Raw genomic sequence first — 14,371 nt, 5'->3', positions numbered from 1 at the left:
TTTACAAAGTAGGAGATTTTTACGGTAATATGTTGATGAAAGGATTGCAAAACGTTATCCTAAATTTGAAATATGAACACAATCGTGAAATATCAGGGATCTTCATACAGTGAATTTTGTGTGCTGAAAGTTATTTTTCATTTACATGACCCTATTGTGTGGCTGGACTTGACATATCCAATAGGATTCCAAGATTCACAAGGACCGTTCTGTCCTGAATGCAGCCCTTCTTTTTTTTTTAAAAAAAAAAAATAATGGTGAAGATACTTTATTTTGCTGTGTAGCATGTGTAGATATATTGAAAAATTCTGTCCTGCTCAGTACCGTGTCCATGCAGTCTGAGGTGTCATGCTTTGGGCTCTGGCTACAGGAACCATACTGGTTCGAGTCATCTGGGTTGAAGCGTAACAACTTTTCTGCTGAGATTTCATGCTGTGGCCACCCACCATCATGAGGAAATTGGGAGCTACGAATGAGTAGTGTAACCAGGTCATGGGATCCTACAATATTGGCTGGGGGGATTGTCATTGTGACCACATGTCATCCTGTAACTGGTTGGATGATTGCCCACATCATCTGAGGCATGTGGGAGTAGGCCTGCAGTCGGTAGCTAGGCCTTGGTCCGCATGGGCTGTTGTAACATGGGTAATTATTATTATTTATGGATATCCAAATTATAAGTAAGCAAACAGGTACATGATGAATTCACTTGAATTAGGATTAAATTTGTATTCTTCTGGCATTTTTCATTGTCAGAACAGTGGTGTTAGATGAACCTGAAATATGACAATGAAATACCTTTTCTTCAAGGGGTCCTGCTCATTTCCCCTATAATTGGAAAATCTAAACTGCTCTGACATCCACCAGTCATGCTACCGAATGGATATGTGGAATGTAAATATACTGATTATGTGTTAATCATAACAATGGAGATAAACATGAAGTTGAAATAAATCTAGAACTAAAGTTGCCAATGAATTCACTGTCCGCAGAATGCTTTCAGGAAGCCTCTTTGTCCCATTTCTTGTTTTTCCATTCAAATTTGATATAACTTATTTTCTCCTTCGTATGATTTGAATTTGGCTACATATGTCTATTGTTGGAACTTCTGACAGCTGTCGATTGTATTTTCAGTCAGCTCTGTAACAAAGAGTTGAAAAGTTAAAAAGGTGTTTTTTTTTTTAGATGTCTGCCTTTTTCATTTGCAGAATCTGGAAATCGATCCAGAACAACCAAACCATCGTACCCCATGAACCATGCCTACATTACACTGCATGTGCTAGCAGCCAGAACTTCATAACTAATGTTCTGAAGAGCAACAACTCCCAATGCACTAGAGCAATTCTCAGTCCCCTTTATTACAACACGATTGCCAACAAAAATAATAAATCTTGATTAAGCCAGCAGCTTAGTTGAAAAAATAAGAGTACTCTAATGCTCTGATCATGTCTTTATCATCGGTTTCAACTAGTGGAAACTAATTGGCTGCTAGAGATACAGACTTCAGCATATTCTTGTTAAATTTGCCGATCTTGCTTACCTCTGGCAGACTTTTAACCTTTCCAGCTGTTTGTCGTCCCTATTGGGCAATAATAACTATTTTATCAAAGTAATTTAGCTTTTAGCAAAGAGCTGGTCTCTCTCACTGTCTGTGATGAAGCTTTTAGTTTTTTCAGACTTGTTAATGTGTTGTCTTGCAGGTCTTTTTACCTTGCACATTTAATTTTTCCCTAGTTTTTTTTTTAGAACACTCGTTTTAATTTCTCAAGGCAGAATTTTAGGTAAGGGATATTTCCACGAATATATTGAAGGGTGCAAAATCGCCTAAAGTGCTGACGCACCCAAAAATTTTAATTCATTCATTCATACAGCTTTGGTGAACCGATTGATCTATCATAGTGAAGCTCAATGCAACATATACAGGGTGTCCGGAATGGGACTGACTGTTTTTAAAAGTGTGTGGTTTTAATATGGTTAGAGATAAAACATACATTTTGAAGGGAAACTCAAAAAGATTTATTGGTATTACTTACAAGTCATTGTAACTCAGTATAACTCCACGTGAGCTCAATTTGTGACTCGGGAGAATATCCAGCATGAATTCAATCTCTCTCCACATATTCTGTAACATCTGAGGAGTGACAGAAGCAATCGCATTCCTAATATGGGTCATCAGTTCATCAAGGTTACGGACCTTTTCACCGGAATACACAGTCTTTCACATACCCCCACAGAAAAAAGTCCAGAGGGGTTACATCAGGGGAGCGTGGTGGCCACCTAATTGGCCCATCATGGCCTATCCTACATTCCGGAAATTCCGTATCAAGATACTCCCTCACTCGTAGGCTCCAATGTGCCGGGGCACCATCCAATTGGAAAATCACTTGAGGTTGCAAATGTTGTAATTGGGGAACTGCAAAGTTTTGAAGCATGTCTAGGAACACATTTCCTGTTATGGTTTGCTCAATGAAAAAAAGGGACCTATAACTTCATTAAGTGTTGAAGTGCACCAAACATTCAATTTTGGACTGTCTCGGGAATGTTCCACATACGCATGCGGATTCTCAGATCCCCATATCCTAACATTGTGTCTGTTACCACAGCCAGACAAGTGAAAAGTTGCTTCATCTGAGAAAAAATGTTCGATAGAAAATTATGGTCATTATCAATCTTGTCTAGAATTTCACTGGCAAATTCTAATCTTTTTGGCTTGTCGTTAGACTTAATTTCTTGCAACAATTGCAACTTACATGTGCGCAAACGTAATCGTTTATGTACCACATCATGCACAGTTGGCCTTGGAATTCCCAGCTGCCTGCTCGCCGTAGTCTGACAACGTGATTTACCACTACTGTGAAGTTTCACTACACTCCATGTCGAAAAAAAAATGTTCCTTCCACACCTGGATACTGTTGCATGATGGAGGATCCTTGTGGTAAACACGTCGGAAGTTTCATTGCACTTGAACACTTTTTGTCTCTGCAAACCACCACACGCATTGTGCCTTTTCGAGTACCGACGCCATTTTTTGTTTCGGTGATACTAGCGCAGTCACTGGTAGTCGTACACTATGAAAATTTGATGAACAAAAACTTATGTATGTTTTCTTTCTTCCCTATCGCTGCCCATATTAAAACCACACACTTTTAAAAAACGTCAGTCCCATTTCGGACATGCTGTATTATGATCTATCATAGTGAAGCTCAATGCAATATAAATTATTTCAATCTGTGCCTCTTAAAGTGAGGCAACAATCAATCTAAAGTGTTATGTCAATATCTTGGTAACTAGCAGATGTGAAGATACAATATTTTGAAAAGTTGACATTTGCAAATATGGCAATATAAATTATTTCAAGTGCTCAGCCCATCTACTAAATAGTTTTTTATGATCTAAAATATTATGAAACTCACTGAAACCACCAACACGTGTAAAATGTCTATTTCTGTTAGATATTCAAAGTTAAACTTGCTGGTCTCCGTATTAGAGTGGTTAGCATAGCATACTATAACAACAGTGTCTTGCATTTGAGTCCCAGCCTGGACATGAGTGTTATTTTTGAGAATTCCTTCATCAATTTCATCATATCACCACTCGTAATCATCACAATTAACCAAAAATTGGCAGAAAAGCAACATCAAATAACCAAATTCAATCATTCAAAACTCCATAGAAAACCTTTCAAATGTCATTGGTACAAACAGACTTCTGTATTGCAAAACTGACTAGATACTCTTCTCTAAGAAGTATCACACCACTATTTCTTTGTTTTATTTTTAGTTCACTGTGTGTGCTCAGATAGGTTAATTGGAACTGGTCCGGCAATGTAGGTGGGCTCTGCACCATAAATTGTGATCCCACCAGAAATTGAACAAGTAAGCTCTCAAGAGAAAGGAGTTGTTGGGGGTTCACTAAAGAGTAACATGATAAACTTACAAACCAGTTAAAGGAAGGCTAATCCTGTCAATGCACAATTGTCTCACTTTGTTTTTCATGTTAAAATTTCTCCTTGTGCTTTCAACTTGCAATCTCAGCACTGAAGGTCCCAGCTTTAAGTTCCAGAATGTGTATATGTGGCACTGACCTCTTATCTTTCATAGTACTGCTTATTCCATGAATAATATATACAAACATATCTGTAACTGTTAAGTTATAGTGAGCCTTTGTTGAAAAATACAATATGCAAGTATCCAGGTGGGATATCAAACTATCATCTAGACTTTTTTTTTTCACGTGATTTGGAAGCCGGCACATTGCAATGTGCCATGAAGGTACATGGAGGGTGTAGAGGTAGGGCTTCATACGTTCTTGGTCAAACTACATAGATATTCCACTTTCAGTCCCACACCTGTATATAGTAACTACAAGGAGGTCCTCACTTTTTAATGTTTTCTCCATTATGTAAATAAAGATAAATAACCATGGAGGTTGCATTACACTCTGAATTTGGTAATTCAGTCTAAATTGTTGTGTGTAAATCATAATTTTCTTCAGCATATTTGCATCATCTTATAAACGGTGAATTAGGTGTACATGGTGATAGAATGACTGCTGTTTAGTCTATAAATTCAACCATGCTTCATGAACTGGAACAGGTGGTAGTTTGAAGGGGCCAAGTCAGGGAAATAAATTGCATGAGGTAGAACTTCCCAAACCCAATGAATAGAGCATCTGTTCCTTTTGCCATGTACATAGGTTTACCAGATCGTTATGAGGGAATAGTAGATCATGCTGTCCCAAAATATAGGACCTAAAACATTTGCAGTAAATAATATTCTAGGACACATTAAAAAGTAACGTAAAATACAAATTTGCAGTTTTAAAGGAATATGACTGATTTTAAATGCAAAATTTCTAAACTTGTAATTAGTACTAAACAATGCACTTGTTACTACACATGTTTAGTTTTAACTCTTTCTTTGAAGAGTCAATTTTTCTCATCAGTTTGTCAAAATATACTATGAAACACTGAACATTCAAACTTTATGAAAGTATACTGGACTAGTACCCAACGTTTTTACAGACTGAAATTTTTTTTCTGCTGTGCTGATATTAATAAAAGTACTCTCTGAACATTTGCATTATGACGTGGAATGACAAATATGGAGCAACAAACATAACAATAGTTCTAGAAGTTCCATTTGGGGTGTTTTTTGAGTTCACTAACTTTGTTAACTGTGCCCACTGCTTTACAATCAAAACATTGAATAAGAATGGGAAACACCTTGCAGGTTCCATGATTAGTTCTATCAGTATAAGCCCTTTCCATATATGGACCACTACCTGTAAGCTGGTGTGAAGGACTTGAAGGACTTGTGTGTCTCAACAACAATTAAAATGTCATTTTTCTGAACTACATATGAGGATTAGACACGAATTACAACACAATAAGAATGTTGGATTGTTCTCGCAAACAGTCATAAAATTATAACTATTGGTCAGAGAGAGTTTGTTTGTTTTAATCGGATTGGATAGAATGGCTTGTTTTAATCGGATTGGATAGAATGGCGTAGAGCTTTCAGAGGAAGCACTATGTTGACATTCCATCCTGTTACAGGGTAGTTTATATTCATAATTGGTATTGTGCGAATTACTCAGTTGACAAATATTTCTATTATGAAAACACAATAAAAATATCAAATAAAAGGTCATTATTTACGATATTCTGAGTCTCCTTCTTTGAAACTGCTACGTTTCGGAGGTACGTCTGCCTCTTTCTCAGGCAATTTTAGGCATGTGTCACTATGCCACATCAAGTTTATCTTTCAAGGAAATGGTTTTTGCGTGTTGGAATGAAGGTAGAAAGTTTCATAAAGCTTGTTCCCATATTAAAAAAAAAATATCCTTACCCCCTTGTCATTGTTCACTAAAATTTACAAAAACAGTTCTTCTTTGTAGCTAATCAGTGGTGATTTGTTCATTCTAGTTTTTGGACTTTAGACTACTGTTATTTTTTAAAGGAGATTTACCTACATTTCGGAGGCTGACTCTGCCTCCGTCTTCAGGGTAGCATGTAGTCTATTATTAATGGTAGCCTAGGCTCCACCACGTCTGTCGATCACAAGGACCTCTATATACATACATTTGCCAAGTAGGATTATCAGTGGCCCAGGCTCGACTTCGGCAGATGACCACGTCAAGGTCACGATCAAGGCTCCGTGTGGCACCCTTAGGTTTCCACCTTGATCCCCGGGGACTGGATGGCCCAGATTGCATGTTGACGTAAAGTGGGGTTGGTGTGCAATGTATATGAATAGTCTATAGAGACTATGCATGAGATCTTATGTGTGTGGAGAGATAGTGTCCGATTTGTGTACCCTGGTCCCGTTGTTGTGTATGATTTTTGTAGTTTGTATTTTTGTACAATGTGTTCACTATTTTTTAGTGTTGTGTTCTGTGGGTAAATGTATGACATGTGGATCGTGACCTTGATGTGGTCATCTGACGAAGTGGAGCCTGGGCCACTGATAATCCTACCTGGCAACTTTATGTATATAGAGGTCCTTGTGACAGACAGACGTGGTGGAGCCTAGGCCACCAAGAATAATCTTCCAAGGCAACCATTTATATGATCTAACAGACTACACGCTACCCTGAAGATGGAGGCAGATTCAGCCTCCGAAACGTAGGTAACTCTTAGAAAATAAGTGGTTAAAAGTCCAAAAACTAGAATTATAAAAACAGGTTAAAACAATTAAGACTATAAAATCAAAACACCCTGCCAAACGTGCTGTCATCAGCTGATGCTCCCATGGGATAAGGATATATTTTTTAATATGGGAACAAGTTTTATCAAATTTTCTACCTTCATTCCAACACGCAAAACCTTTTCCTTGAAAGATAAACTTGATGCGGCATGGTAGTGACGCATGCCTAAAATTGCCTGAAGGAGGAGGCTGTTGTACCTCTGAAATGTAGCAGTTTCAAATAAAGGTAGTTTAGATGAAATTCCCTATTAAATTAGCGGCAACCCCATTAAACTGAAGTGAATAGAAAAATTCTAAAAGTATTGCTTCTCTGTACCTACAATCAATCCTTGGTTGAAAATTGTCCCATAGTTTATCATTGATTGATTGATGTGATTTATTTTACTTTGCTTTGGCTAATCGCAAGGATGAGGATGAGTGATGACATGACAAAATTGATGAAGGGACAGTCAGAAAGAACACCTTGCTCAGACCGGCATTCGAAACTGGGACCTCTGCCTTTGTAGTTCATCATTAAAGAAAGAATCTTATGCTGTAGCAAAAGAAAGTAGTGTTGCCAACTATTCCTAGGTATGCTATTTATCGAGAAACAAGCTATGTAACCGAATTACTTGAATTTATGAATAAAGAACCACTTGAAAATGTACTACTTTTTGGAAGGATTCAAGTGTACACAGGAAATATATTTGCAAGGAAATTTATTCTCTTTTGAGAGGAGATAAATTAACATTAATTGAGAAATAACTAGAAATACAATATGAGACAAAGCTACGCAATAGGTTACTCATTTGCTCACACAAAAAAATGTGTTTCTTAAGCTTCAATGGCTTTACTGAAGTTTCGCAGGTCATGTTTTCACATATGCATGAGTAATTATTATTTTTAGTTATATAACATATTTAGTTTTGTACAAACAAAATATCAAAACTAAATTATCATATTTACATGTAAAGTGCCAAAAAGGGTAGGATGATTGCAACATCCCTGGTAATAATTAAAATTTACTTTTGTTGCCAGGGGTTATCCCTGATTCCCCCTTCCCTTTTGCCACGTAGACACTGTTGTGTCACCTTTCCCAACTTCATTTTTGGTAACAATTTGTAAAGTTGTTCTGCGAGGTCACATGTTGTAGTAATAACATTGAGGTTAGTCAATATCGAGTGCTACACGATGTGTGACGATCGTTAAAATCCATTACAAGTACAGAGACTGGTCAAATTACCTGACATTTTCAGTAGGACAAGCGTCACAAATGAAACAACTGTGTGACCTCACACCAGGCAATATTTTTCCTCTGGTGATTCATTAAATCCAAAGTTTATGCTGCGAAAGTAAGAATGAATCCAGAATTGAAAGCAGAAATTCCAAGAGTTATGAATGGAATTGAGCTGCAGTTAGGCGAAAAAGTGATTCAGAATTTTGTCAAAAGAATTCAAGTGTGTCAAATGCGTCATGAAGGACATTTCCACATTTAATGGCAACGTTTACCCTTTCAGACAATGTAATAACTTTGCTAACTAATAAATACATAAAATGTTTCTTTCTTAAATTAAATCCTGTGTATTTCTTTTGGGACACACTTTATTTGTGCATTTTTTAAAAGCTTAAGGCAACTTAATTTTTTAATACCGTAATAAATATCTGCCTGCTTTCTAAAAAAGAAGAAAAAGGTGAAGAATTGGCTATATTGCTGGATAGGTCGTAGCTTCTGCTTCCTTTTTCGTCAGATAATCATTAGTCTACAGTGTAACTCTTCGTTATTAATATTTGAGGCAAGTAGATTGCTCGTATCAACATTAAAAATATCGAGAGTTCAGCACATGAATTTATTTTGAAGTGCTCCCATAGTAACACACATCATCTTGAATGTAGCTAGAATTTTTGTACAGAAAAGTGTGAATGTATCTGTATTTCTTCCATTGTGCATATTGTAAGACATCCTTCATATCTACCCCAACAGACATGAAGAAGAATTGATCCAGGTCGTTGTGTGAAGAAGATTACCATCTAGTGTCAAATCTCTTCTACTAGTCTGAATATTGGATGAAGAATTAAGTATTGTGTGTAGCAAGGTAATATTTGAATTCTATTCACTGATTTCTTTTTCCATGATAGTTTTCTCTTCTTTGTATTGCTGCTCTAATCTGGTATATAATACAATCTGAACAATAATACAATAAAACATTGGGAGGAAGTTATGTTTTTACTTCCTTAGAAACAAGACCTGCATGTGAATACTAAATGAACTTCGTTTGGAACATGCTCATGTCTTTGGCAAGCCAAAGATACTCTAGTCCAGTTGTATTATCATTTGGAATAAACTTGAGACAATTAATAATAAATAAATAAATAAATGAACTTAACACCCTGTTCAATTTTTAAAATTATATTTGTTCCTTGAGGAGAGTGGAGAAAATATTTTCTGCTTGTAAAGAAAAAGTAATCGCTGCATCTTTTCTTTGTTGGGTGGAAATGAACAGTGGGAAATATACCACAGTTATTCTGTGCAGGTTTATGCAGAAGCTTCTGTTATGTGCTGACAAGGATAGAGAAAGCAAACTAAAGTGATTTTTCGCACTTCCTTCAAATGTCTGTATTATTTTCATGGGAATAGTTTACTACTGATATCAAGGATCAGTGGACTAAACTTAAGGACAACAGAATAACCGTTCACCTGAAATAATGACATAATCCCATGATTTCATCTTTAAGAAGAAAATAATAATTTAGAGTCTACCCACAATGTTGGTTTCATTCTTCATTGCTTGTCATCACTTCCATAATGTACACTACAATCAGTTGGCCATATGACATTTTATACGGGCCTTCCCGGTGGCGTAATGGTAACATCGTCACCTTGTAATCAAGTGGTTCTGGTTTCGATACCCGTTGGAAACAGTTGGACCAATTGTTTGGATCCAACTTTAAACTATAGCTTCAGTCCCGATTATCCAATGTACATAAAGTGGACTTAAAAGAACATATCAATCAATGAAATCATTTTGATTTGACAAACCATAAAAATAGGCAGAGCTGATATCAGTGCTGACCTATATTTTCTAGTTAAGCATTTTGTTATTAAATGGCAGTTACTTTACTGTACTCATTATGTTTTATATAAATTTATGAATATTTAAAGATATAACTGGAATACTTGCATGTTCAGTTTTATAAATACTCTTGATTGTTACAATGTTCAGATATTGTGATCTGCCAGTTTGGTGGCTGAGCACGTTGGGTTATATACGACGGTTGGGGAGTAAGTCATGGCAACCCAGTAATATTTCGACAGTCGAAGGATGTATGAAAAATTTGTTATATACAACTGAAAGAGTATCCATTATGGATATTTTGGTGGTAGGAATCATGAAAGAAAACCCAAGCAACCCTGTGACATACACATGCTCATGGTACAAAAACTTGTCTGATTATGACAAACCTTCGAAATAATCTCCCGCATTGTCCACAGCATGCTGCCATCGGTGTGGAAGATGTTGAATACCATCGGCAGCACCATCCTTTGCACCATGCCTGAAGTGGGTCATGTGTCGTCGCACAGCATTTTCAATGTCCATGTGGGTCATATATTGTGTACCACACAGTGGTTCCTTCACCTTGGGAATGAGGTCAAAATCATACGGTGAAAGTCCGGTGAATACGTTGGGTGCTGCAACTCTTCCCATCCCCATCAGCGCATAAGGTCCTGTACACAAGCTGCCTTATGTGGCCTTACATTATCGTGGAGTATGATTGCATTATGCGTAGATCTGGACGCTACTCCCTAATGGCACGTTGTAGATGTCGCTGCAGGAAGTGCAATTTGTAATACTCTGATCTGACTGTGGGGCCATGAGGAACGAAGTGACAAACAAGTACTCCCCTTGTGTCATATGCCACAATCACCCCCGGAGAACGGCCACACGATCGCTATTCCAATCTGGTCACTTCCATCTTACACCACGACTGACTCACAACTATTTTCCCAACACCCCATGCCTCATCCAGTGCAACACACAGAGCCATCTCTTGACCAGCGGGTAAAGAACTGGTGTCAGGCTTCCTCCCGCAGTCTATGTTTTCCGTCCACCTTTGCATATAATTAAAATATTACTGGGTTGCCATGACTTACTCCCCAACCCTCATACTTTGTCTCACCACTTAAGATCCTGGGTTTGAGTCTCAACCTTACCCTTTTTTGGCAGTGTGTGTGTAATTTCACCTAATCATCACTCATCCGCATTGTGAGGGGTGACATGAGAAGGCATCCAAATGCCAATCTCATTTCCCCATAGTACACCCTGGTATCTGCTGCTTACAGATTAATGAGGCTCTGGTGCCTGAACCCCTAAGCCAGAGTACAAACATTTGTTGTAGGGTTGTGCTTTGTCCACGTGCCCCTTTGCAGCCCTCAGCTCTTAACTAGATTGTGGAGATTTTTCTCAGACAGTCTAGTTTCAAAAATCTTCAAGCTTTCCTGGCGACAAATTGGTCGATAGCCCGAGAGAATGTTTTCATCAGTATAGCTTCAGTTGCTAATAACGTGTGACAGTACTAGTTTTAGCAGTTGATTTAGGAAACTTTTAACACACACATTTTATTTTCTTGTTAAGGTTCTGTGCTCAGTTTAGTTTCGTTAAGGGGCTTATCCCCGTATTGTGGGACTTGCAAAAATAGCTTGTGCTGATACTCATATTACACGGGACAACAAATTTTAACTTTTTTCATGCTTCTGAAATGAAAAGTACATGTCCTTATGGAATTGAGGGTGCTGAATACGAAAATAATAATAAAAATGCTGAATTGGTTCGAGTTTAAGTGTAATCGAAATAAATATGTGTTATGTGGTGTTAATAGGAAATTAACACGTGTAAAAAATGGAAGTTGTAAAAACATTATTTACATGTATATTACAAACGGTGCCTCTTTGCTTGTCGCTTGTATTGTGGTTCTGGAATATATCTGGCGATTGTCCAACAATACAGCAAGCATAGACTTGCTCCAGTGGCCCTGATATCGTTTCTCCATTGTAGATATAACTTGGTGGAAATGTTCCCCATGTTCATCGCTGAGTGCTCTGCCATTTCCTGGAAAGAAGTTTGTGTGGGAGTGTAACATATGTATTTTTAGTGACATATGACACCCCATTGCTTGGTAGGAAGATATTAGGTGCTCCATTAGTTCCTTATAATTCTGAGTCCGCACGTTTCCCAAAAAATTTGTCACCACGTTTCGGAAAAAGTCCCATGCAATCTTCTCATCTTCTAACAGTGCGTCAAATTCAGGATCATTGAGGAGTTCTCTAGTCTGAGGGCCAATAAATATTTCCTCCCTGATTTTAGTTTCGCTAATTCGTGGAAATTTACGCAGATTATACTTGAATGCATTACTGGCTTGGTTCATACCTTTAACGAAGTTCTTGATTAAACCTAGTTTAATATGTAAAGGAGGAAGTAAAACCCTGCTGGGAGCTATCCTGTTCCTGACTCCAAAGATTTACAGAGTGGCCAGTCTTTACTTAAGTAGTGGGAAACCTTATCACGGCTATCCCACTCGCAAAAAAAGCAGCAGTATTTTGTGTAGCCGAGCTGCAGGCCAAGAAGTATGGCTAGAACTTTGAAGTCGCCACAAATATTCCAACTGTATTCGTTATAATTTATGGTTTTCAGCAGGTTTTCCACGTTAGCATATGTCTCCTTCAAGTGCACTGCATAACCGATTGGGATTGATGGCAACACATTTTCATTGTTCACTAACACAGCTTTCAGACTTAAGTTTTGATGCGTCTATGGACAGTCACCATTCATCGGGATTATGTTCTATGTTAAGTTTACTCATAAGACCAGTCACATTTTTACAACATACTACGCCACCTTCCACTGGAAAGGTACTCTTCCAGGGGTTTCTGACGTGTCCGAAATACGTATACTTTAACATCTTCAGCAAGAGCTCCCCACTGCTTGAGTCTGGATGCCAGTAGTTCTGTGCCACTTTTTGACAACCCCAGGTCCCTCACAAGGTCATTTAATTCATGTTTAGTGATCAGATGGCGATTAGATGATGATATGTTGGCTGTGAAGTCAGGATCGATGAATGACGAGGAATCTGCAACAGGTTTTGGCATTCCTGTTAAGAGTTTGGCCGCCTCTTGCTCTTCGTCGGATGAATCACTGGAGTACAATGTAGTAGGTTGTGGAACAGGTAATTCTTCAGAATGTGGCACAGAACGAATAGCTGAAGGAATATTGGGATAAGTGATAGTCCACTTTTTCTTTCTAGAGATGCCTTTAATTGGAGGAACCAAGCAAAAATAGCAGTTGAAGTATGATCTGTCGGTTCTTTCCATATCGTTGGGAACTGCAAACGGCATGCATGGTCTTTTTCCATGTAGCCAGTCCCGCAAGTTTGTCGAACACGTATTACAACAAATGTGTGGTGCCCACTTGTCCATATCTCCCACTTTACAACCAAAGTACAAGTGGTAGGCTTTCTTTATGATTGGCGTGAAATTTCTTTTTTGATCGACAAATGTTATTTCGCTGCAAACATAAGAAAAATTGTCTGCACTGTTAACGCATTTACGCGACATATTTGTGGACAGTACAGTCATATAACGATAAAAAGAAATAACCCCACACACTCATCCAATATCTCACCACATCAACACACTTACACGACAAGTTTCTGGCCAGTACAGTCATAATACTATATAAAAAAAAAAAATCCACCACAAACATACACAAAATTTCGCCCCGACCATGTCTGATAGTTCAAATTGGAACTATGCAGGAACACGTAACAACAAGTTTCCCCTGGCAAAATCTTCAATACAAACTGAAGCGTGATGTAGTTAATGATTCTCGGTCAGTGATCACATGCTAGTGATAAGGATAGTGATAAAGCTAACCGTCAAATAATGTATGGTTATTGAAATACGCAGACAGCCGCTGTTGTCACGAACCCTTATTTTGCATGCCGGAGCACATCCGGCAATAATGTATTTCTTCTAAACTCGAACCAATCTTCAAAAACTAATATCATATTCGTGAGAATTAGTAAGAATTTGTTACTTTTGTCTCCGAAGCATTTTCATTGTTGACCAGTGTTATCAAAACGAATTAGTCGTGATTAGCTGAAAATTTCAGAAGAGCAGAGCTAAATAACAAAAATACAAGTATCTGTATCTGAATCTGTAAGATACTGGTATCAACGTAGTCCTAATAAAAACAGAGAGAACTTAATCATGGACTTGAGCAAAGGTGGTTATTCAATTCAGAAATGCTTAATCTAGTGGTAGGACAATCTAACATGAAGCATGTTTCTTATCTCTGCTACATTCATTCTTGCACAGGCTCGTAAGCAGGCCTGGGAACTTCATATTATGTTGGTAAACCTCCACATAACAGCATTTGTTTGTAAAGTGTACAAGAATGTTTATGTCTACCTGCTTTTATTATTTGATTAAAATGAACAGTGACATTTTCAGTGTAATTTTACTTTACGCTATGAAGAAGTTAAGGAATTCAAAGAGGGTCACAAACTTTTTTATTAAATTAATTATGACAGCAATTTAATTTGAATTACATAACTTGGCTATAAGTTGGCTGCATCCGTACTGAGTCGTTATGCTTTCCAAATATAATGGATCACTGAAAATGGAGAAACGT

At 37.7% G+C, this 14,371-nt stretch overlaps 1 protein-coding gene across 1 annotated transcript in view; it reads left to right on the top strand.

The window, feature by feature from the left end:
* LOC145998937 (uncharacterized) overlaps nt 1-14,371 on the top strand; it is a 128,734-nt gene that overhangs the window by 39,462 nt on the left and 74,901 nt on the right. The window contains exon 2 of the mRNA XM_083135738.1: nt 8,668-8,779. The gene's annotated coding sequence lies outside the window, so the exon portion shown is untranslated. The remainder of the gene's footprint in view (nt 1-8,667; nt 8,780-14,371) is intronic.

The sequence above is a fragment of the Lepisma saccharinum genome, chromosome 14 (genome assembly GCF_977018435.1).
Source record: "Lepisma saccharinum chromosome 14, izLepSacc3.1, whole genome shotgun sequence".
NCBI classification, from domain to species: Eukaryota; Metazoa; Arthropoda; class Insecta; order Zygentoma; family Lepismatidae; genus Lepisma; species Lepisma saccharinum.
This window is presented reverse-complemented; position numbering and strand designations above follow the sequence as displayed.